Source organism: Pristiophorus japonicus, unplaced genomic scaffold (genome assembly GCF_044704955.1).
Source record: "Pristiophorus japonicus isolate sPriJap1 unplaced genomic scaffold, sPriJap1.hap1 HAP1_SCAFFOLD_119, whole genome shotgun sequence".
NCBI classification, from domain to species: Eukaryota; Metazoa; Chordata; class Chondrichthyes; family Pristiophoridae; genus Pristiophorus; species Pristiophorus japonicus.
In genome coordinates this window covers 1,168,594-1,191,969 of record NW_027250853.1, presented here as the reverse complement: position 1 = coordinate 1,191,969, position 23,376 = coordinate 1,168,594, and the positions used below count along the sequence as shown (strand labels likewise).

At 48.5% G+C, this 23,376-nt stretch overlaps 1 pseudogene; it reads left to right on the top strand.

The window, feature by feature from the left end:
• The window catches only part of LOC139242065 (phosphoribosylformylglycinamidine synthase-like), a 448,425-nt pseudogene extending 436,558 nt beyond the window's left edge, over window positions 1–11,867 (top strand).
• Window positions 11,868–23,376: the final 11,509 nt, after the last annotated feature.

Genomic DNA, 23,376 nt, shown 5'->3' with positions numbered 1-23,376 from the left:
GCCAGTCAGCCTAACCTCGGTGGTGGCAAAATAAATGGAAACATTTCTAAGGGACAGGATAAATCGTCATTTAGAAAGACACGGATTAATCAAGGACAGTCAGCATGGATTTGTTAAGGGAAGATCGTGTTTGACTAACTTGATTGAATTTTTCGAGGAGGTAACAAGAAGGGTCGGTGATGGAGTGTATATAGATTTTAGCAAAGATTTTGATAAGGTCCCACGTGGCAGACTGGTCATGAAATTAAAAGCCCTTGGGATCCAGGGCAAAGTGACAAGTTGGATCCAAAATTGGCTCAGAGGCAGGAAGCAAAGGGTAATGGTTGATGGGTGTTTTTGTGACGAAGGCTGTTTCCAGTGGGGTTCCACAGGGCTCAGTACTGGGTCCCTTGCTTTTTGTGGTATATATCAATGATTTAGACTTGAATGTAAGGGTTATGATTAAGAAGTTTGCAGATGACTAAAATCGGCCATGTGGTTGATAATGAAGAAGGAAGATATCAATGAACTGGTCAGGTGGGCGGAACAGTGGCAATAGAATTCAATCTGGATATGTGTGAGGTAATGCATTTGGGGAGGGCTAACAAGGCAAGGAAATACACTTTAAATGGTAGGCCACTGAGAAGTGTAGAGGAACAAAGGGACCTTGGAGTGCATGTCCACAGATTCCTGAAGGTAGCAGGCCAGGTGGATAAGGTGGTTAAGAAGACATACAGAATACTTGCCTTTATTATCCGAGGCATAGAATACAAGAGCAGGGAGATTATGCTTGAACTGTATAAAACACTAGTTAGGCAGCAGCTGGAGTACTGTGTGCAGTTCTGGTCACCACATTACAGGAAAGATGTGATTGCACTAGAAAGGGTACAGAGGAGATTTACGAGGATATTGCCTGGACCCTTTCAGGCCGTGCATTCCAGATCGAAACCACTCGCTGCGTAAAAAGTTTTTCCTCCTGCTCCCTTTGGTTCTTTTGCCAATCACCTTAAATCTGTGTCCTCTGGTTCCCGACCCTTCTGCCAATAATCAGGGAACTTACGACCAGTCAGTTTAACATCAGTGGTAGGAAAAATAATGGAATCCCTATTGAAGGAGAAATTAGAAGAACATCTCGAAACCAAAAATTGAATAATGAATAGTCAGCATGGATTTCAAAAGGGAAAGTCTTGCTTGACCAACCTCATTGAATTTGTTGAAGAGGTAACAGAGAGAGTAGACAAGGGTAATGTAGTCGATGTAACTTATCTAGATTTTCAAAAGGCCTTCGATAAGGCACCCCGTAATAGACTGATGAACAAGGTCAGAGAATGCAGAGTCAGGGGACAAGTAGCAGAATGGATTGCTGTTTGGCTGCAAGACAGAAAGCAGAGAGATGGGGTAAAGGGTAGATATTCACAGGGGCAGAAGGTGGGTAATGGTGGATCAGTGCTGGGACCACTGCTGTTCACAATTTATATTAACGATTTAGACTTTGGAATCAAAAACATAATTTCTAAATTTGCGGATGACACCAAATTGTGGGGAATATTCAATACTGAGGGAGACTGCAACAAATTACAGGAGGACATTAATAAACTTGCAGAATGAGCATATAATTGGCAAATTAAGTTCAACACAGATAAATGTGATGTGTTCCATTTTGGTCGGAAGAATAGGGAGGTCACTTATTACTTGGAGGATGTGAGTCTGGGTGAGGTAGAGGAACAAATACACACATCACTAAAAGTAGCGACACAGGTTAACAAGGCCATAAAAAGCAAACCAGGTACTAGTTTATTTCGAAAGGGATTGAATTGAAAAGTATGGAAGTTATACTAAACTGTATCGTACCTTGCTTAGACCACACTTAAAAATATTGTGTATAGTTCTGGGCGCCATATTATAAAAACGGAGAGGGTACAGAGAAGATTTACAAGGATGATACCAGAAATGCGAGGGTATACATATCAGGAAAGGGTGAACAGGCCGGGTCTCTTCTCCCTTGAAAAGAGAAGGCTGAGGGGTGACCTAATAGAGGTCTTTAAAATGATGAAAGATTTTGATAGAGTGGATAGAGAGAATGTTTCCATTTGTGGGAAAGAACAAAACTAGAGGCCATCAATATAAGCTAGTCACCAAGAAATCCAACAGGAAATTCAAAAGAAACTTCTTTACCCAGAGAGTGGTGAGAATGTGGAACTTGCTGCCACAGGGAGGGCTTGATGCGAATAGTATCGATGCATTTAAGGGGAGGCTGGATAAACATATGAGGGAGAAGGGAATAGAGGGTTATGCTGATAGTTAGTTGAGGAAAAAGGGAGGAGGCTGGAGTGGAGCATAAACGGCGGCATGGCCTGGTTGGGCTGAACGGCCTGTTTCTGTGCCGTATATCCGGTGTGAACAGCCTGTTTCTGTGCCGTATATCCGGTGTGAACAGTCTGTTTCTGTGCCGTATATCCTGTGTGAACGGCCTGTTTCTGTGCCGTATATCCGGTGTGATCGGCCTGTTTCTGTGCCGTATATCCGGTGTGAACGGCCTGTTTCTGTGCTGTATATCCGGTGTGAACAGCCTGTTTCTGTGCCGTATATCCGGTGTGAACAGTCTGTTTCTGTGCCGTATATCCGGTGTGAACGGCCTGTTTCTGTGCCGTATATCCGGTGTGAACGGCCTGTTTCTGTGCCGTATATCCGGTGTGAACAGTCTGTTTCTGTGCCGTATATCCGGTGTGAACAGTCTGTTTCTGTGCCGTATATCCTGTGTGAACGGCCTGTTTCTGTGCCGTATATCCGGTGTGAACGGCCTGTTTCTGTGCCGTATATCCGGTGTGAACAGTCTGTTTCTGTGCCGTATATCCTGTGTGAACGGCCTGTTTCTGTGCCGTATATCCGGTGTGAACAGCCTGTTTCTGTGCCGTATATCCGGTGTGAACGGCCTGTTTCTGTGCCGTATATCCGGTGTGAACGGCCTGTTTCTGTGCCGTATATCCGGTGTGAACGGCCTGTTTCTGTGCCGTATATCCGGTGTGAACGGCCTGTTTCTGTGCCGTATATCCGGTGTGAACGGCCTGTTTCTGCCGTATATCCGGTGTGAACAGCCTGTTTCTGTGCCGTATATCCGGTGTGAACGGCCTGTTTCTGTGCCGTATATCCGGTGTGAACGGCCTGTTTCTGTGCCGTATATCCGGTATGAACGGCCTGTTTCTGTGCCGTATATCCTGTGTGAACGGCCTGTTTCTGTGCCGTATATCCGGTGTGAACGGCCTGTTTCTGTGCCGTATATCCGGTGTGAACGGCCTGTTTCTGTGCCGTATATCCGGTGTGATCCTGTGTAATGGTGTGGGACAATGACCTTCCGTTTCATGGTGTCGGCAGGTGTGTGTGAGCCACGAGTGGCAGTGATCCGGGAGGAAGGCAGCAATGGGGATCGGGAGATGGTGGCTTCGCTCGTCATGGCCGGATTCCAGGTGAGAGGGGGACGGATCGCAGTTATACTGGTGCGGGGCAGCCTGCCGGTGACAGCTGTTGGGGGTCCCTGGGCGAGGGGGGATTGGGATTGGTGGCGGAATCGGGACCGGGGTTGGGTAACTCGCTGCTCCTTTCTCCTGCAGGTTTGGGATGTTACGATGACGGATATCTGCTCGGGGCTATCTCTGGACTCGTTCCGTGGGGTGGTGTTTGTCGGAGGCTTCAGTTACGCTGACGTGCTGGGATCGGCAAAAGGTAGGAGCCGGAATATTTCATCCGCACTGTAACAGGGACAAGCCGGGCCCGGGATCTTTGACGCTCTTCGCCTCCCAGTGACGTTCCCAGTGCCGCTGTGTGGTTGCACCTTTCTTTAACCGGCTGTTTCCTCCCCTGTAGGTTGGGCAGCGACGGTACATTTCAATCCCATGGCACGCGCCGAGTTCGCCAGGTTCCGTTCCCGGCGGGACACCTTCAGCCTGGGCGTGTGTAACGGGTGCCAGCTGATGGCACAGCTCGGCTGGGTGGCCTCGGAGGCTGACATGGAGCTGTCGGACGGTGAGAACTTCTCGGACTGTGGTTCGCTCTCTTGCATCAAGTGTTTAATAAATAAGGTAGAATGTACAGCACAGAAACAGGCCATTCGGCCCAACCAGACCATGCTGGTGTTAATGTTCCACATGAGCCCCCTCCCTCTTTCCTCATCTAACTCTATCAGCATAACCCTCTATTCCCTTCTCCCTCACATGCTTATCCAGCCTCCCCTTAAATGCATCGATACTATTCGCATCAAGCCCTCCCTGTGGCAGAGAGTTCCACATTCGCACCACTCTCTGGGTAAAGAAGTTTCTTCTGAATTCCCTATTTAAGAACATAAGAAATAGGAGCAGTTGTCGGCCATTCGGCCCCTCGAGCCTGCTCCGCCATTCAATGAGATCATGGCTGATCTTCTACTTCAACTCCACTTTCCTGCACTGTCCCCATATCCCTTGATTCCCTTAATATCCAAAAATCTATCGATCTCGGTCTTGAATATACTCAGCGTCTGAGCCTCCACAGTCCTCTGGGGCAGAGAATCCCAAAGATTTACCACCCTCTGAGTGAAGAAATTTCTTCTCATCTCAGTCCTAAATGGCCGACCTCTTATTCTGAGACTGTGACCCCTGGTCCTAGAGTCCCTAGCCGGGGGAAACATCCTCCCTGCATCTACCCTGTCAAGCCCTGTTAGAATTTTACATGTTTCAATGAAATCAGATCTCGTTCTTCTCAACTCCAGAGAATATCGGCCGAGTCTACTCAATTTCTCCTCATAGGACAATCCCCCCATCCCAGGAATCAGTCTGGTGAACCTTTGATGCACTCCCTCCATGGCAAGTATATCTTTCCTGAGGTACGGAGACCAGAACTGTACACAATACTCCGGGTGTGGTCTCACCAGGGCCCTGTATAATTGCAGTATGTCTTTACTCCTGTACTCAAATCCTCTTGTAATGACGGTTAACAAACCATTTACTTTCCTAATTGCTTGCTGTACCTGCACGTTAACTTTCAGTGATTGGTGTACAAGGACACCCACACCCAGGTCCCTCTGAACACCAACATTTCCCAATCTCTCATCATTTAAAAAATACTCTGCTTTTCTATTTTTCCTACCAAAGTGGATAACGTCACATTTCTCCACATTATATTCCATTTGCCATGTTCTTGCCCACTCACTGAGCCTCTCTATATCCCCTTGAAGCCTCTTTGCATCCTCCTCACAACTTACATTCCACCTACACTCAGTCCCTTCATCGAAGTCATTAATTTAGGTTGCAAAAAGCTGAGGTACCCAGCTAGTTACAGCCTGCCAACTTGAAAAAGACCTGATTATTCCTACTCTGGATTTTCTATCCGTTTACCAATCCTCAATCCTACATAAAAGGTAATCCTAAGCTCCTCTCGAGGTATAAATAGTAAACGGGTAGTAAGAGAAGGGCTGGGGCTGATTCTGGACCAAGAAGGAGACCTAGGCCTGGAGGCCGAGTGTGGGAGTACTTTGTGCCTGTCTTCTCCACGGAAGAGGATGCTGCCATAGACATTGTGCAGGAGGAGCTACTGGAGACACTTGATAGGATAAAAGAAGAGATATTCGAAAGGCTGGCTGTATTAAAGTAGATCAATCACCAGGAGCAGGTGGGATGCATCCTAGAACGCTGAGGGAATTGAGGACGGAAATCGCGGAGGTACTGACCATAATATTCCAATCCTACATAGATACGGAGGTGGTACCAGAGGAGTGGAGAATTGCAAATGTTACATTATTGTTCAACAAAGGAGTAAAGATAAACCCAACACTACAGGCCGGTCAGTTTAACCTCGGTCGTAGGGAAGCTTTTAGAAACAGTAATAAAGGACAAAATGAACAGTTACTGGACAAGTGTGGATTAATTAAGGAAGGCCGCACGGATTTGTTAAAGGCAAATCGTGTTTAACCAACTTGATCCAGTTTTTTGATGAGGTAACAGAGAGGGTTGATGAGGGTAATGTGGTTGATGTTGTGTACATGGATTTCCAAAGTGCCGCATAATCGGCTCGCCCGAAAAGTTGAAGCCCAAGGAATAAACGGGACTGTGGCAGCTTGGATATGGGATTGGCTCAGTGACAGGAAGCAGAGAGGAGTGGTGAACGGTTGTTTTTCGGACTGGAGGAAGATATACAGTGGTGTTCCCCAGGGGTCAATACTGGGACCACTGCTTTTCCTGATGTATATTAATGACTTGGACATGGGTGTACAGGGCACTATTTCAAAATTTGCAGATGACACAAAAATTGTAAGTATAGTGAACAGTGAGGAGGATAGTGATGGACTTCAGGAAGACACAGACAGGCTGGTGAAATGGGCGAACATGTGGCAGATGAAGTTTAACACCGAAAAGTGTGAAGTGATGCATTCTGGTAAAAGAATGAGGAGAGGATATATAAACTAAATAGTACAATCCTAAAGGGGGTGCATGAACAGAGAGACCTGGGGGTATATGTGCATAAATCGCTGAAGGTGGCAGGGCAGGTTGAGAAAGCAGTTAAAAGCCTTACGGGATCCTGAGCTTCATAAATAGAGGTATAGAGTACAAAAGTATGAAAATTTTGATGAACCAGTTTTTGATAAAACACTGGTTCGGCCTCAACTGGAGCATTGTGTCCAATTCTGGGCTCTTTAGGAAAGATGTGAAGGCCTTGGAGAGGATGCAGAAAAGATTTACGAGAATGATTCCAGGAATAAGGAACTTCAGTTACGTGGACAGACTGGAGAAGCTGGGGTTGTTCTCCTTGGAGCAGAGAAGGTTGAGAGGCGATTTGATGGAGATGTTCAATATCATGAGGGTTCTGGACAGAGTAGATCGAGAGAAACTGTTCCCATTGGCAGTAGGGTCGAGAACCAGAGGACACAGATTGAAGGTGATTAGCAAACGATCCAAAGACGATGTAAGAGAAAGCTTTTTTACGCAGCGAGTGGTTAAAATCTGGAATGCACGGCCTGAAAGGGTGGTGGAGGCAAACCCCATTTTATCTTTCAAAAGGGAGTTGGATAAGTATCTGACAGAAAAATATTTGCAGGGTTACGGGGAAAAGGTGGGGGAGTGGGACTCGCTGAGAGTTGGCATGGGCTCGACGGGCCGAATGGCCTTCCGTGCTGTAACCATTCTGTGATTCTGTGAATCCATGCTGATATATTACCCCCAATCCCATGAGCCCTAATTTTGTTTAATAACCTCTTATGTGGCACCTTATCGAGTGCTTTTTAAAATCCAAATACACCATATCCACTGGTTCTCCCTTATCTATCCTACTAGTTACATCTTCAAAAAACTCTTGACAGATTTGTCAAACACTATTTCCCTTTCATAAATTCGTGTTGACTCTGGCCAATCCTATTATTATTTTCGAAGTGCCCTGTTACCATGTCCTTATTAATAGATTTTAGCATTTTCCCTACTACTGATGTTTGGCTAACTGGTCTGTAATTCCCCGTTTTTTCTCTCCTTCCTGTCTTAAATAGGGGTTACATTTGCTACCTCCCAATCCGCGGGAACCATTCAGAATCTGGAATTTGGAAGATGACAAACAATACATCCACTATTTCTATTGCTACTTCTTTCAAAACCCTTGGATGTGGGCCATCGGGTCCAGGGGTTTTATCGGCTTTCAGTCCCATTAATTTCTCCAGTACTGTTTCTTTACTGATACTAATTCCTTTCAGTTCCTTATTCTCACTAGACCCTTGGTTCTCCACTATTTCCGGAATGAAGACAGACGCAAAGTATTTGCTTAATTTCCTTATTACCAGTTATAATTTCTCCTGTCTCAGCCTGTAAGGGACCCATATTTTTTACTTTTTACATAACCTGGAGCTTTTACCGTCTATTTTTATGTCTCTCACTAGTTTACTCTCATACTCTATTTTCACTTTCTTTGTCCTCCTTTGCTGAATTCTAAAATCCTCCCAATCCTCAGGCTTACTACTCTTGTTGGCAACATTAGACGACTCTTCCTTTGATCTAATACTATCTTTAATTTCTCTTGTTAGCCACGAGTGGACCATTTTTCCCCTGATGTTTTTATTCCGTAAGGGAGTGTATATTCATGGCAAATTATGATTTATTTCTTTAAATGTTTCCCATTGGTTTTCCACTGTCATATCTTTTAATCTAGTTTCCCAACCTACCTTGGCTAACCCACCCCTCATACCTAAATACATTGCTTTGTTCAGATTTAGGACCCTAGTTTCAAACTTAACTAAATCACTCTCAAACACAGAGTTTGAATCATATTATGATCACTGCTCCCCAGAGGCTTCTTTACTACAAGGTTATTAATTCCCTGTCTCATTGCACAATGCTAGATCTAAAATAGCTAATTCCCCAGAAGGTTCCTCGATATACTGACCTAGAAAATTATCTTGAATGCATTCCATGATTTTACACTATTTCTGCAAATTTGGTTTACCTAATCTATATGAAAATTAAAGTCCCCCATGATTCCTGTATTACCCTTGGTACATTTGATTTATTGGTGACTAGCTTATATTGATAGCCTCTATTTTTTCTCTTCTCCACAAGAGGAAATACTCTCTGTGGGTTTACTATCGAAACCTTAATTGTACGGCTTTTTTCAAGAGTAAAGATATCCAGCCTTCTGGTTATTGTCCTTGTAAATCTCCTCTGAGGCCACACCTAGAGTATTGTGTACAGTTTTGGTCTCCTAACCTGAGGAAGGACATTCTTGCTATTGAGGGAGTGCAGCGAAGATTCACCAGACTGATTCCCGGGATGGCGGGACTGACCTATCAAGAAAGACTGGATCAACTGGGCTTGTATTCACTGGAGTTCAGAAGAATGAGAGGGGACCTCATAGAAACATTTAAAATTCTGACGGGGTTAGACAGGTTAGATGCAGGAAGAATGTTCCCAATGTTGGGGAAGTCCAGAACCAGAGGTCACAGTCTAAGGATAAGGGGTAAGCCATTTAGGACCGAGATGTGGAGGAACTTCTTCACCCAGAGAGTGGTGAACCTGTGGAATTCTCTACCACAGAAAGTTGTTGAGGCCAATTCACTAAATATATTCAAAAAGGAGTTAGATGAGGTCCTTACTACTAGGGGGATCAAGGGGTATGGCGAGAAAGCAGGAATGGGGTACTGAGGTTGAATGTTCAGCCATGAACTCATTGAATGGCGGTGCAGGCTAGAAGGGCCGAATGGCCTACTCCTGCACCTATTTTCTATGTTTCTATGTTTCTATGTTTCTATGTTTTCCACAAGTGGAAATACTCTCTGTGGGTTTACTATCGGAACCTTAATTGTACGGCTTTTTTCAAGAGTAAAGATATCCAGCCTTCTGGTTATTGTCCTTGTAAATCTCCTCTGAACCCTCGCCAGTGCTTCTATATCCTTTTTATAACGTGGTGACCAGAACTGTTCACAGTACTCGAAGTGTAGTCAAGCCAAGGTTCAATACACATTTAGCATAACTTCACTACATTTCAATTCCCTCCCTCTGGAAATAACCCCAAAGTTTGGTTTGCTTTAGCGATGGCCTTGTTAACCTGCGTGGCTGTGTTCAGTGATTTCCCGCTGGGTTAGTGTGGGGCAGTGTTGCGGGTGCGGGCCATGCATCAGTTGGGAGTTCCCGCGCAGTCGCTCACAGGCTGTGGCCACTGGAAGCATGCAGGGCCACGCAGCAAATAAAGAAACCGCGCGGCTAAAACATCGAGGGAACGTGGGGGTGGGGGCCAGGCTGCAGGTCACGGGAAGCGTCTCGACCCAAGGATAGTGTTGGGGAGTTTGTAACTGGGACCAATCTCTCTGTTTCAGACGGTGCAGCGCGACAGGGCGTGCTGCTGACCCACAACCGCTCCGGCCGCTTCGAGTCGCGCTTCGTTACTGTCGCCATCTTGGAGAGCAGCTCAGTGCTGCTGCGGGGGATGGAGGGCTCGACCCTGGGCATCTGGGTGGCCCATGGAGAAGGTGAGAGCTCGGGGGTCCGCACTGAGCCGGGGGGAGGGGGAGGGAGGGTCCACTACACACTGAGCCACGGGGGAGGGGGGGGGGGGAGGGTCCACTACACACTGACCCCGGGGGGGGGCGGGGGAGGGAGAGTCCACTACACACTGAGCCACGGGGGGGTTCACTACAGACTGACCCGGGGGGGGGGGAGGGAGAGTCCACTACACACTGAGCCACGGGGGGGGGGGGGGGGGGAAGGGAGGGAGGAGGGTCCACTACAGACAGAGCCACTACACACTGAGCCACGGGGGAGGGGGGGGGGGGGAGGGTCCACTACAGACTGACACAGGGGGAGGGGGGGGGGGGAGGAAGGGGGAAGGGAGGGTCCACTACAGACTGACCCGGGGGGGGGGGGGGGGGGGAAGAGAGAGTCCACTGCACACTGAGCCACGGGGGGAGGGGGAGGGAGGGTCCACTACACACTGAGCCACGGGGGGGGGGGGGGGAGGGGCGGGGGGGACGGTCTACTACACACTAACCTGGGAGGGGGTCCTCTGTGCACTGACCCGGGGGTGGGGGGGGGGGGGTCGGGGTCCTCTGTGCACTGACTCCGGGGGGAGGTGTCCTCTTTGCACTGACCCGGGGCGGGGGAGGGGTCCTCTGTGCACTGACCCGGGGGTGGGGGGGTCGAGGGTCGGGGTCCTCTGTGCACTGACCCGGGGCGGGGGAGGGGTCCTCTGTGCACTGACCCGGGGGTGGGGGGGGGGGGGGTCGGGGTCCTCTGTGCACTGACCCGGGATGGGGGAGGGGTCCTCTGTGCACTGACCCGGGGTGGGGGAGGGGTCCTCTGTGCACTGACCCGGGGCGGGGGAGGGGTCCTCTGTGCACTGACCCGGGGGTGGGGGGGTCGGGGTCCTCTGTGCACTGACCCGGGGCGGGGGAGGGGTCCTCTGTGCACTGACCCGGGGGTGGGGGGGGGGGTCGGGGTCCTCTGTGCACTGACCCGGGGGTGGGGGTGGGGGGTCGGGGTCCTCTGTGCACTGACCCGGGGGTGGGGGTGGGGGAGGGGTCCTCTGTGCACTGACCCGGGGCGGGGGAGGGGTCCTCTGTGCACTGACCCGGGGCGGGGGAGGGGTCCTCTGTGCACTGACCCGGGGTGGGGGAGGGGTCCTCTGTGCACTGACCCGGGGTGGGGGAGGGGTCCTCTGTGCACTGACCCGGGGTGGGGGAGGGGTCCTCTGTGCACTGACCCGGGGTGGGGGAGGGGTCCTCTGTGCACTGACCCGGGGCAGGGGTCGTGGGGGGACTGGGACCAGTGACCTCGGGGAGTGGCTGTGAGTTATTCGGAGGGGAGTGTTGACGTTCGGTCCCATTCACTTTGCAGGTTATATGCAGTTTGAGTCGGAGAAGGTGCTGACGTTGGTGACCGAGAACGGTCTGGCTCCACTCCGTTACTGCGATGACTCTGGTGCCCCGACGGAACAGTATCCCCAGAACCCCAATGGTTCGCCGCTGGGAATGGCAGGCCTCTGCTCGGCCGACGGCCGGCACCTCGCCATGATGCCCCACCCCGAGCGCTGCACCTTGCTCTGGCAGTGGCCCTGGATGCCCCAGGACTGGCGCCAATCGCTCTCCAGTTCACCATGGTTACGCATGTTCCACAACGCTTTCCAGTGGTGTTCGCAGGGTCTCTGATCATCTGCCTGTCCCGGACTGAGTGTATCCCGCCTCCCAGCTCACTGCGTCCATCACCGGGGAGAGCAGGCAGACTATTCCTGCGCAACACACTGCGCTCCATCGTCCCGCAGTCCTCATCGTATGCACGGGACTGGCACCACTGAATCTTTCTGACACTCGGGAAATCCACGGGACCTGAACCGTTCACAGTGACAGTTTCAGTAAAAGTATTTCTGTGAAATTAAAGACTGAACGCAGTTTGCAACTTCTGCCTCCTCTCCTTTGTGTGATGGCTTAAGTCTTAGCAATGTGAAATACACAAATTCAAACACTCCCAGGGCATGTACAGCACGGGGTTAGATACAGAGTAAAGCTCCCTCTACATTCTCCCATCAAACACTTCCAGGGCAGGTACAGTACAGGGTTAGATACAGAGTAAAGCTCCCTCTACACTGTCCCATCAAACACTCCCAGGGCAGGTACAGCACGGGTTAGATATAGAGTAAAGCTCCCTCTACACTCTCCCATCAAACACTCCCAGGGCAGGTACAGCACGGGGTTAGATACAGAGTAAAGCTCCCTCTACATTCTCCCATCAAACACTTCCAGGGCAGGTACAGTACAGGGTTAGATACAGAGTAAAGCTCCCTCTACACTGTCCCATCAAACACTCCCAGGGCAGGTACAGCACGGGGTTAGATACAGAGTAAAGCTCCCTCTACACGGTTCCGTAACCAGAGGACACAGATTTAAGATAATTTTCAAAGAGCTCAAGGGGAGGTAATTTTTTTTTAGGCAATGACTCTGGAACGCGCTTCCTGAAAGGCGGTGGAAGCAGATTCAGTAATAACTTTAAAAATAGAATTGTATAAGTACTTGAAGCTGAAAATGTTCCAGGGCTTTGGGGGGAAAAGATTGGGTCAGTGGGACTAATTGGATCACTCTTTCAAAGAGCCAACACAGGCACAATGGGCCGAATAGCCGCCTCCTGTGCTGTATCAGTCTAAGTCATGGAGCGAGGTTTCTGCATGGAGGCAGAGGACATGACTGAGGTACTAAATGAGTACTTTGCATCTGTCTTTACCAAGTAAGAAATGCTGCCAAAGTGAGACTTTGCACCTTCTTATCAGCAAACACTTGGTATGGGCTGGAAAGAACATCATCTCCAATCTAACGCATCAAGTTGGTGATGTGGTGCGAACTGATGTCGGCTCTGGAGCCCGCTTGTTGCTGTGTGGTTTGCCTGTGTTCGAGCTGGACTGCAGGGGTGGGACATGTGATGTTCCCGTGCCTCTCTGTGCTCTCCAGTTCAAAACGGCACAAATTTATTTCTAACTGCCGCTTTACAACTCTTGTCTTCGAATCCCTCCATGTCCTCATCCCTCCCTCTCTCTCTAACCTTCTCCAGCCCTATGAGCCTCCGAGATCTCTGTGTTCCTCCAAACCTCTCCTCTTGTGCATCCTCAAATTCCTTCTTCCTTCTATAGGCATAATAGTAAAGGGAGGGATGGGGCCGATTAGGGACCAAAAAGATGAGCTGTGCATGGAGGCAGAGGGCATGGCTGAGGTACTAAATGAGAACGTTGCATCTGTCTTTACCAAGGAAGAAGATGCTTCCAAATTCATAGTGAAAGAGGAGGTAGTGGAGCTACCTGATGGGATAAGAATTCATAAAAAGGAGACACTAGAAAGGCTGGCTATACTTAAAGTAGATAAATCACCAGGAGCAGGTGGGATGCATCCTGGGTTGCTGAGGGAAGTGAAGATAGCGGAGGTACTGGCCATAATCTTCCAATCCTTGGATACAGGGCTGGTGCCAGAGGACTGGGTGGCGGTGTGAGCTGTGAGGAGGATGCTAAGAGGCTGCAGGGTGACTTGGTCAGGTTAGGTGAGTGGGCAAATGCATGGCAGATGCAGTATAATGTGGTTAAATGTGAGGTTATCCATTTTTTCATGGCAAAAATGCAAAGACAGAATATTATCTGAATGGTGGCACATTAGGAAAAGGGAAGATGCAACGAGACCTGGGTGTCATGGTTCATCAGTCATTGAAAGTTGGCATACAGGTACAGCAGGTGGTAAAGAAGGCAAATGGTATGTTGGCCTTCATGGCGAGGGGATTTGAGTAGAGGAGCAGGGAAATCTTACTGCAGTTGTACAGGGCCTTGGTGAGGCCTCACCTGGAATATTGTGTTCAGTTTTGATCTCCTAATCTGAGAAAGGACGTTCATGCTATTGAGGGAGTGCAGCGAAGCTTCACCAGACTGATTCCCGGATTGGCTGCACTGACATATGAGGAGAGACTGGATCAACTGGGCCTTTATACATTGGAGTTTAGAAGGTTGAGAGGGGATCTCATAGAAACATATAAGATTCTGAAGGGACGGGACAGGTTAGATGCGAGTAGATTGTTCCCGATGTTGGGGAAGCCCAGAACCAGGGGACACAGTCTTAGGATAAGGGGGATGCCATTTAGGACTGAGATGAGGAGAAACTTCTTCACTGAGTTGTCAACCTGTGGAATTCCCTGCCGCAGAGAGTTGTTGATGCCAGTTCATTGGATATATTCAAGTGGGAGTTAGATGTGGCCCTTATGGCTAAAGAGATCAAGGGGTATGGAGAGAAAGCAGGAAAGGGTTACTGAGGAAATGATCAGCCATGATCTTATTGAATGGTGGTGCAGGCTCGAAGGGCCGAATGGCCTACTCCTGCACCTATTTTCTATGTTTCTATGACTGGAGAATTCCAAATGTTACATCCTTGTTCAAAAAAGGGTGTAAGGATAAACCCAGCAACTGCAGGCCTGTCCATTTAACCTCAGATGTTGAAAAGCTTTTAGAAATGATAATCCAAGACAAAGTTAACAATCACTTGGACAAGTGTGGATCTTTAAGGAAAGCCCATGGATTTGTTAAGAGCAAATCCTATTCAACTAACTTGATCGAGTTCTTTGATGAGGTAACTGAGAGGTTAGATGGGGGCAATGCAGTTGATGTGCTGTACATGAACTTCAAAAAGGCGTTTTATAAAGTGTGACAGATTTCGGGTAGTTATGGAAAAGGACAAAGATAGACCAGGAATAAAAGTTCTCAATTGGGGGAAAGCCAATTTTGCTGAGCTGAGATGGGATTTAGCCAAAGTGACTGGAAACAGCTGCTTGAAGGTAAATCAATGTCAGAGCAGTGGGAGACATTCAAGGAGGAGATCCTGAGGGTTCAGAGCAAGTATGTTCCCTTAAAGAAAAATGGTGGCGCTAACAAATCTCGAGCCCCCTGGATGTCAAGGGACAAAATAAAAAAAAGGGAGGTTTATGATAGATACCGAGGGCTCAATGCTGCAGAAACTCTAGAGGAGTACAGAAAGTGCAGGGGTGAAATTAGAAAGGAAATTAGGAAAGCAAAGAAAGAGCATGAAAAAAAATTGGCAAGTAAAACCAAGGATGTTTTCGAAATACATTAAGAGCAAGTGGATAACTAAAGAAAGAGTAGGGCCTATTCGAGACCATAACAGTAATGTGTGTGTGGAGATGGAAGACATGGGTATGGTTCTTAATGGTTACTTTGCGTCTGTTTTCACAAGAGAGGGACGATGTAGACATTGCAATCAGAGAGGAGGAGTGTGAAATATTAGATGAAATAAACAGTGAGAGAGGAAGTGTTAAGGGGTGTAGCAACTTTGAAAGTGGATAAATCCCCAGGCCCGGATGAAATGTATCCCAGGCTGTCAAGAGAAGTAAAAGAGGAAATAGCAGAGGCTCTGACCATCATTTTCCAATTCTCTCTGGATACAGGTGTGGTACTGGAGGACTGCTAACGTTGTACCTTTTGTTTAAAAAGGGATAGACCGAGTAATTACAGGCCAGTCAGCCTAACTTCAGGGGTGTCAAAATTATTGAAAATAATTCTAAGGGATGGGATAAATCTTCATTTCGAAAGACACGGATTAATCAAGGATGATCAGCATGGATTTGTTAAGGGAAGGTCGTGTGTGATTAACATGATTTAATTTTTTGAGGAGGTAACCAGGAGGGTCGATGAGGGCAGTGCGTATGATGTAGTGTATATGGATTTTAGCAAGGCTTTTGATAAGGTCCCACATGGCAGACTGGTCATGAAAATAAAAGCCCATGGGATCCAGGGCAAAGTGACAAGTTGGATCCAAAATTGGCTCAAGAGGCAGGAAGCAAAGGGCAATGGTTGATGGATGTTTTTGTGATTGGAAGGATGTTTCCAGTGGGGTTTCACAGGGCTCAGTACTCGGTCCCTTGCTTTTTGTGGTATATATTAATGATTTAGACTTGAATGTAATGGGTATTAAGAAGTTTGCAGGTAATACTAAAATGGGCTATGTGGTTGATAGTGAGGAAGAAAGCTGTAGGCTGCAGGAAGATATCAATGAACTGGTCAGGTGGGCAGAACAGTGGCAAATGGAATTCAATCTGGAGACGTGTGAGGTAATGCATTTGGGGAGAGCTAACAAGGCAAGGGAATACATATTAAATGGTAGGTCACAGAAGTGTAGAGGAACAAAAGGACCTTGGAGTGCATGTCCACAGATCCCTGAAGGTAGCAGGCAAGGTCGGTAAGATGGTTAAGAAGGCATACGGAATACTTTATTAGCTGAGGCACAGAATACAAGAGCAGAGGGGTTATGCTTGAACTGTATAAAACACTAGTTAGGTCACAGCTGGAGTACTGTGTGCAGTTCTGATCACCACATTACATGAAAGATGTGATTGCACTAGAGAGGGTACAGAGGAGATTTACGAAGATGCTGCCTGGACTGGAGAATTTTAGCTATGAGGAAAAAGCGGATAGGCTGGGTTTGATTACTTTGGAACAGAGGAGGCTGAGGGGGAGACCTTATTGAGGTGTATAAAATTATGAGGGGCCTGGATAGAGTGGATAGGACGGACCTATTTCCTTTAACAGAGGGGTCAACAACCAGGGGGCATAGATTTAAAGTCATATAAACCTATCAACAATGAACAATGGCGGACAGGTAAAGAGCACCCAGCCCAGCCAGTCCGCCCCACACAACTGTGACATCCCCTTACACTGATACATTCTACGCTCCACCCCAACCGGAGCCATGCGATCTCCTAGGAAAGGCAAAAAAAAGATAAAAACCCAGGCCAATAGGGGGAATAAAATCTGGGAAAATTCCTCTCCGACCCATCCAGGCGATCAAAACTAGTCCAGGAGATCGCTCTGGCCATATTCGATTCCCCGAAGTACTTACCATCGTATCTGTACCAGCCAGCAAGAGGTTATCCAGTCTAATCCCACTTACTAGCTCTAGGTCTGTAACCATGCAGGTTACGGCACTTCAAGTGCCCATCCAAGGACCTTTAAAATGTGGTAAGGGTTTCTGCCAATACCACACTTCCAGGCAGTGAGTTGCAGACCCCCACAACCCTCTGTGTGAAGAAGCTTCCCCTCAGATCACATCTAAACCTTCCACCAACCACTTTAAAACTATGCCTCCTCGTAATAGACCCATCCACCAAGGGAAATAGTCCCTTACTATCCACTATATGCAGGCCCCTCAACATTTTATGCAACTTAATGAGGTCTCCTCTCAGCCTCCTCTGTTCCAAGGAGAACAAACCCAGCCTATCCAATCTGTCCTCATAACTAAGATTCTCTATTCCAGGCAGCATCCTTGTAAATCTCCTCTGCACCCTCTCTAGTGCAATCACGTCCTTCCTATAATACGGCGACCAGAACTGCACTCATACTCCAGCTGTGGCCTAACCAGTGTATTACACAATTTAAGCATAATCTCCCTGCTCTTGTATTCTATGCCTCGGCCAATAAAGGCAAGCATTCCGTATGTCTTCTTAACCACCTAATCCACCTGGCCTGTTACTTTCTGGGATCTGTGAACAAGCACTCCAAGGTCCCTTTATTCATCTACACTTCTCAGTGGCCTACCGCTTAATGTGTATACCCTTGCCTGATTAGCCCTCCCCAAGTGCATTACCTCACACTTCTGCCAATTCAATTCCATTTGCCACTGCTCTGCCCACCTGACCAGTAGATTGCTATCCTCCTGCAGTCCATGGCTTTCCTCTTCATTATCAACCACACAGTCTATTTTAGTGTCATCTGCAAACTTCTTAATCATACCTCCTATATTCAAATCTAGATCATTGATGTATACCACAAAAAGCAAGGGACCCAGTACTGAGCCCTGCGGAACCCCACTGGAAACATCGTTCGTCACAAAAACATCCATCAACCATTACCCTTTGCTTCCTGCCTCTGAGCCAATTTTGGATCCAACTTGTCACTTTGCCCTGGATCCCATGGACTTTTACTTTCGTGACCAGTCTGCCATGTGGGACCTTATCGAAAGCTTTGCTAAAATCCATATACACTACATCATACGCACTACCCTCTGGTTACTTCCTCGAAAAAGTCAATCATGTTAGTCAAACACGATCTTCCCTTAACAAATCCGTGCTGACTGCCCCTGATTAATCCTTGCTTTTCTAAATGTAGAATTATCCTGTCCTTCAGGATTTTTTCCAATCATTTTCCCACCACCGAGGTTAGGCTGACAGGCCTGTAATTACTCGGCCTATCCCTTTCACCCTTCTTAAAGAAGGGTACCACATTAGCAGTCCTCCGGCACCATGCCTGGGGACTTATCCATTTTCAAAGCTGCTTAATACTTCCTCTCTCCCTATGTTTATTTCATCCAGAATATCTCACTCCTCCTCGATAGAAGTATCTGTACCGCCCCTTTCCTTGTGAAAACAGATGCAAAGTATTCATTAAGAACCATGCCAACATCTTCCGCCTCCGCACTCAGATTACCCTCATGGTCTCTAATAGGGCCTACCCTTTCTTTAATTATCCGCTTGCTCTTAATATATTTAGAGAAAGTCTTTGGGTTTTCCTTAGTTTTACCTGCCAAGAATTCTTCATGCTCTCTCTTAGCATTCCTAATACCCTTTTTAATTTTACCTCTGAACTTTCTATGTTGGAGGGGGTGCCTCAATTCAACATCTGTCGGAGAGGCACTGATTTCAACATCTGTAGGAGAGACACTGATTTCAACATCTGTAGGAGAGGGTCTGAATTCAAACATCTGTAGGAGAGGCACTGATTTCAACATCTCTTCTGTTTATTGAATCCATTCTTGGGCTGTGGGCCAAGGCCTTTGCTGCCCACCCCTAGTTGCCGTGTGAAGCTGGCCATCTTATTGGTGGTAAAAACAGAGAGACAGACTATTATCTGAATGGTGACAGATTAGGAAAAGGGGAGGTGCAACGAGACCCTGGGTGTCATGGTACATCAGTCATTGAAGGTTGGCATGCAGGTACAGCAGGCGGTTAAGAAAGCAAATGGCATGTTGGCCTTCATAGTGAGGGGATTTGAGTACAGGGGCAGGGAGGTGTTACTACAGTTGTACAGGGCCTTGGTGAGGCAACACCTGGAGTATTGTGTACAGTTTTGGTCTCCTAACTTGAGGAAAGACATTCTTGCTGTTGAGGGAGTGCAGCAAAGGTTCACCAGACTGATTCCCGGGATGGCGAGACTGACATATCAAGAAAGACTGGATCAACTGGGCTTGTATTCACTGGAGTTCAGAAGAATGAGAGGGGATCTCATTGAAATGTTTAAAATTCTGACTGGTTTAGACAGGTTAGATTCAGGAAGAATGTTCCCAATGTTGGGGAAGTCCAGAACCAGGGGTCACAGTCCAAGGATAAGGGGTAAGCCATTTAGGACCGAGATGAGGAGAAACTTCTTCACCCAGAGAGTGGTGAACCTGTGGAATTCTCTACCACAGAAAGTTGTTGAGGCCAATTCACTAAATATATTCAAAAAGGAGTTAGATGTAGTCCTTACTACTAGGGGGATCAAGGGTTATGGCGAGAAAGCAGGAATGGGGTACTGAAGTTGCATGTCCAGCCATGAACCCATTGAATCGCGGTGCAGGCTCGAAAGGCCGAATGGCCTACTCCTGCACCTATTTTCTATGTTTTCTATGAACCGCTGCAGCCCGTGTTTTTTAGAGCACTTCAGAAGGCAGTTAAGAGTCGGGTCATCACAAATCACTTCTCAGCCAATCAAGTAGCTTTCGAAGTGTCGTCCTTATAATGTCGGAAACGTGGCAGCCAATGTGTGCGCAGCAAGATCCCACAGTCAGCTCTATTAAAAATGACCCGATCTGTTTTAGTGATGTTGGTTGAGGGATAATTATTGGCCAGGACACCGGAATAACTCTCAGCTCATCTTCGAAATAGTGCTGTGGGATCTTTTACGTCCACCTGAGAGGGCAGATGGAGCCTCGGTTTAATGTCTTCTCCGAATGAGGACAACTTTGGCAGCGCTCCCTCAGTACTGCACTGGGAGTGTCGATGTAGATTTTTGTGCTCATGTTCCTGGAGTGGGAGTTGAACTCTCAACCTTCTGACTTAGACAAGGGTGCTAATCATCATCATCATCATCATAGGCGGTCCCTCGCGGCGAGGATGACTTGATTCCACGCCAAAAAAGGATGAGTCCACAGGTGTTTCAATGAAGGACCTAATATTCCAGATCACGAACTATACAGGAAGATGTCTGTGCCTGGATTTTTTTAATGTGTGGTGGCCGTTGCACACCAGCCACCACACGGGCTTGACAGAGCTAGGTCTTCGTCCAATGGCAAGGGTTAACCAAGACGACTGGAGACCTGCTCTGGTGCACGGACCGAGTGCGCACATATCGCACTATGGGCTGGCCGGTGCTGCCCTTGGCCCCGAGCTCAAGCCTCTCCCGGGCCCCGAACTCAAGCCTCTCCCGGGCCCCGATCACATCCCTCGACAGTCTCTCGCCGCTCCTTCGGCCCGATCTCACCGCTCCTGCTGTACCTGCCCACCCTCCAATCACTGACCTGGACCTTGATGACGTCACTCTTCGCTACCGTCGCCCTCCTGCACCAGCTCGTGCTGCTCCCTGGAGTAGTACGCCTCCATGCTGCTCCTTTTATGGCCCCACCTGCCGCTGGTCTTCTCACGCAGGTCGGGGCCTCCACGCTGCTGCTAACTGAGTCATGGCTAACACAATAGCCAACACATACAGGCAAGAGCGGGCAAGGACGCCAAGCTTCCGTCCCTAAAGGACATTAGTGAACCAGTTGGGTGTTTACGATAATCCGACAGTTTCATGGTCACTTTGTCTGACCCCAGCGTTTTATTTACTGCCTTTTGTAAAACTGAATTCAAATTCTCAAACTTTTGTGGTGGGATTTGCACTCGCGCTCTATGCACCATTTGTCCAGTAATAGAACCATTACACGCTGTACCCCGAGTCTGAACTCTGGGTGTGTGAGACTGAGAGAATGCTTTGAACCCGTTCATCTACCTCAGACAAGAATCTGCCTCCCGCCCACACCGAAGGGTCTGACTGATCCTGGGATAGGTTTCACGGGCCGCACACAGTGTCCAATACTTCACCTGTAACAGGGTGACACTGACCTGTGACCTGTGAGCGACCTGAGATTGAGGGGAGGCTTAATAGAACAGAGCTGTTCAAAATCATGAAGGGTTTCGATGAAATAAATAGGGAGAGAGTGTTTCCACGGGCAGGAGGGTCGGTAACCACAGGACACAGGGGGGTCACTAACCACAGGACACAGGAGAGTCACTAACCACAGGACACAGGAGGGTCACTAACCACAGGACATAGGAGGGTCACTAACCACAGGACACAGGAGGGTCACTAACCACAGGACATAGGAGGGTCACTAACCACAGGACACAGGAGGGTCACTAACCACAAGACACAGGAGGGTCACTACCCACAGGACACAGGCGGGTCACTAACCACAGGACACAGGAGGGTCACTACCCACAGGACACAGGAGGGTCACTAACCACAGGACACAGGCGGGTCACTAACCACCGGACACAGGAGGGTCACTAACCACAGGACACAGGAGGGTCACTACCCACAGGACACAGGAGGGTCACTAACCACAGGAGGGTCAGTAACCACAGGACACAGGAGGGTCACTACCCACAGGACACAGGAGGGTCACTACCCACAGGACACAGGAGGGTCACTACCCACATGACACATGAGGGTCACTAACCACAGGACACAGGAGGGTCACTAACCACAGGACACAGGAGGGTCACTACTCACAGGACACAGGCGGGTCACTAACCACAGGACACAGGAGGGTCACTAACTACAGGACACAGGAGGGTCACTACGCACAGGACACAGGAGGGTCAGTAACCACAGGACACAGGAGGGTCAATAACCACAGGACACAGGAGGGTCAGTAACCACCGGACACAGGAGGGTCACTACCCACAGGACACAGGAGGGTCAGTAACCACAGGACACAGGAGGGTCAGTAACCACAGGACACAGGAGGGTCACTAACCACAGGACACAGGATGGTCAGTAACCACAGGACACAGGAGGGTCACTACCCACAGGACACAGGAGGGTCACTAACCACAGGAGGGTCACTTACCACAGGACACAGGAGGGTCACTAACCACAGGACACAGGAGGGTCACTACCCACAGGACACAGGAGGGTCACTAACCACAGGACACAGGAGGCTCGGTAACCACAGGACACAGGAGGGTCACTAACCACAGGACACAGCAGGGTCACTACCCACAGGACACAGGAGGGTCAGTAACCACAGGACACAGGAGGGTCATTACCCACAGGACACAGATTGAAGGTAATTGGCAAAAGAGCCGAGGGGTATGAGGAGAAATGTTTTTACGTAGCGAGCTGTTGTGAACTGCACGGCCTGAAAGGGCAGTGGGAGCAGATTTTATAAAAACTTTCAGAAGGGATTTGGAAAATTACTTGTAAAGGAAAATGTGCAGGTTATGGGGAAAGAGCGGGGGGGAGTGGGACTAATTGGACAGCTCGTTCAAAGAACCGGCATAGGCACGATGGACCGAATGGCCTCTTTCTGTGCAGTACAGTGCTATGTAAGCCTGTACAGTGTCAGAGGATATTGAACTACAGGGGCATCACAGCGAACTTGGAGACTGTGCTACATTCACAAGCTGCAGGTGGTGGACTGGTCTCTGGAGCAATGATCCAGGGTGAATTTTCCCTTCGTGGTCCACAGGCTGAGGACAAGTCCAGAGGCCTTGGACGCTGTCGTGGAGTCGCTGGGCCGAGCTGGGCCCTTGGCGTAGTCTGCCTGCGCTGGCCTGGATTGGGCAGTGACTCCCCCATTCATTTCAACACCTCCTCCACAACTTAGCTCAAAGTCACAGCTGCACACACAACTTTCACACCTCGAATCCGAATATGGAGCAGCGATCTGTGAACCCAGTGTGGAGCCACTAGTCACAGCTCATGTGGAAGGCACCTCCCTCGGCGCGAAAACACATTCCGTCAGCTGCACAAACACCTCACAACTTTGCAGCTATCAAAATAGATGTGTGTCTTGTTTCACATATTTTATGTTCATATCCCAGTGCTGCAATAACATTTAACGGTTTAAATTTTGTGTGCAGAGTTAAATTGTGTTAGTTTAGGGGTCACATGTTACTGATGTCTCAGCAAGCAACTCATACCCAGGTACAGGGGGTTAGATTCAGAGTAAAGCTCACTCCACACTGTCCCATCAAACACTCCCAGGGCAGGTACAGCAGGAGTAAAGCTCCCTCCACAATGTCCCATCAAACACTCCCAGGGCAGGTACAGCACGGGTTAGAGACAGAGTAAAGCTCCCTCCACACTGTCGCTTCAAACACTCTCACGGCAGGCACAGCACGGGGTTTAGTACAG